This window comes from Amphiura filiformis, unplaced genomic scaffold, assembly GCF_039555335.1.
Source record: "Amphiura filiformis unplaced genomic scaffold, Afil_fr2py scaffold_68, whole genome shotgun sequence".
In the NCBI taxonomy this organism is placed as follows: Eukaryota; Metazoa; Echinodermata; class Ophiuroidea; order Amphilepidida; family Amphiuridae; genus Amphiura; species Amphiura filiformis.
The window spans coordinates 214,531-217,655 of NW_027305532.1; positions in this window are offsets into that span (position 1 = coordinate 214,531).

The following is a 3,125-nucleotide window of genomic DNA, read 5'->3' on the forward strand; positions in this document are numbered from 1 at the left end:
TGGTAGTGTGATGGAGTGATAGGTAGTAAGCACGCCCACAATGATATCATAGTAGTACGGTGTACTATGACCGCTTATTTGCCCAACATGAATATTTTTGACACACAGTGATTTTCTGTAAATTTGATATTATAAACAATCCAACACGATGCAATAATTGATCTAGAAATTATTTTATATCATAGTGCACTTATGTCCACGGCAAATTCACCGTGACCTTTCCAGCCATAAACCCGCTTAGTGAAGATTAAACCGAAATATGCAGTACTAAACCATTATAGTAATCGATTGTCCAACGTAAATTTATAACCACGTGATAATATAGGCTCCAATGAGCGATCGAATTGTCCGCAACGGTCGACTAATCCAATCGATAATGACGCTATTGACATGTACGGGCGGAGCTCCACTGACTGAGTTTTGGGGTATTTTTCACGATACACTGCACGATTTAGGGAATGGAAAAAGTGCTGTGTTTCCAAACACAGCACGAAAACACAGCAGAATCATAGAATACACAGCACTATAATGTAATACATAAGAATGACAAAATTTCGTGCTGTGTTTGCAGTCAAACACAGCACTATAATACAATACATAAGAATTAAAACATTCTTTGCTGTGTTTGCAAACACAGCACTAAAACACAGCATTATAATAATACATAGGAATGAAAATATTCCATGCTGTGTTTGCAAACACAGCACTCAAACACAGCACTATAATATAATACATAAGAATGAAAATATTCCATGCTGTGTTTGCAAACAAAGCACTCAAACACAGCAATTTAATATAATACATAAGAGTGAAAAAATTCCGTGCTGTGTTTGCAAACACAGCACTCAAACACAGCACTATAATATAATACATAAGAATGAAAATATTCCATGCTGTGTTTGCAAGCACAGCACTCAAACACAGCACTATAATATAATACATAAGAATGAAAAAAATATGTGCTATGTTTGCAAACACAGCACTCAAACACAGCATTATAATATAATACATAAGAATGAAAAAAATTCATGCTTTGTTTTCAAACACAGCACTCAAACACAGCACTATAATATAATACATAAGAATGAAAAAATTCCATGCTTTGTTTGCAAACACAGCACTCAAACACAGCATTATAATATAATACATAAGAATGAAAAAATGTCATGCTTTGTTTGCAAACACAGCACTCAAACACAGCACTATAACATAATACATAAGAATGAAAAATTCCATGCTTTGTTTGCAAACACAGCACTCAAACACAGCACTATAATATAATACATAAGAATGAAAAAAAATTCAGTGCTGTGTTTGCAAAGACAGCACTCAAACACAGCACTATAATATAATACATAAGAATGAAAATATTCCATGCTGTGTTTGCAAACACAGCACTCAAACACAGCACTATAATATAATACATAAGAATCAAAAAATTCCGTGCTTTGTTTTCAAACACAGCACTCAAACACATCACTATAATATAGTACATAAGAATGAAAAAATTCCATGCTGTGTTTGCAAACACAGCACTCAAACACAGCACTATAATATAATACATAAGAATGAAAAAATTCCGTGCTTTGTTTGCAAACACAGCACTCAAACACAGCATTATAATATAATACATAAGAATGAAAAATTTCATGCTTTGTTTTCAAACACAGCACTCAAACACAGCACTATAATATAATACATAAGAATGAAAATATTCCAAGCTGTGTTTGCAAACACAGCACTCAAACACAGCAATTTAATATAATACATAAGAATTAAAAAATTCCGTGCTGTGTTTGCAAACACAGCACTCAAACACAGCACTATAATATAATACATAAGAATGAAAAATTCCGTGCTTTGTATGCAAACACAGCACTCAAACACAGCATTATAATATAATACATAAGAATGAAAAAATTTCATGCTTTGTTTTCAAACACAGCACTCAAACACAGCACTATAATATAATACATAAGAATGAAAAAATTCAGTGCTGTGTTTGCAAACACAACACTCAAACACAGCACTATAATATAATACATAAGAATGAAAATATTCCATGCTTTGTTTTCAAACACAGCACTCAAACACAGCATTATAATATAATACATAAGAATGAAAAAATTCCATGCTTTGTTTGCAAACACAGCACTCAAACACAGCACTATAATAGAATACATAAAAATGAAAAAATTCCATGCTTTGTTTGCAAACACAGCACTCAAACACAGCACTATAATATAATACATAAGAATAAAAAAATTCATGCTGTGTTTGCAAACACAGCACTCAAACACAGCACTATAATATAATACATAAGAATGAAAAATTCATTGCTGTGTTTGCAAATACAGCACTCAAACACAGCACTATAATATAATACATAAGAATGAAAATATTCCATGCTGTGTTTGCAAACACAGCACTCAAACACAGCACTATAATATAATACATAAGAATCAAAATATTCCATGCTGTGTTTGCAAACACAGCACTCAAACACAGCACTATAATATAATACATAAGAATCAAAAATTTCATGCTTTGTTTTCAAACACAGCACTCAAACACAGCACTATAATATAGTACATAAGAATGAAAAAATTCCATGCTGTGTTTGCAAACACAGCACTCAAACACAGCACTATAATATAATACATAAGAATGAAAAAATTCCGTGCTTTGTTTGCAAACACAGCACTCAAACACAGCATTATAATATAATACATAAGAATGAAAAAATTTCATGCTTTGTTTTCAAACACAGCACTCAAACACAGCACTATAATATAATACATAAGAATGAAAATATTCCATGCTGTGTTTGCAAACACAGCACTCAAACACAGCAATTTAATATAATACATAAGAATGAAAAAATTCCTTGCTGTGTTTGCAAACACAGCACTCAAACACAGCACTATAATATAATACATAAGAATGAAAATATTTCATGCTGTGTTTGCAAACACAGCACTCAAACACAGCAATTTAATATAATACATAAGAATGAAAAAATTCCGTGCTGTGTTTGCAAACACAGCACTCAAACACAGCACTATAATATAATACATAAGAATGAAAAAATTCAGTGCTGTGTTTGCAAACACAGCACTCAAACA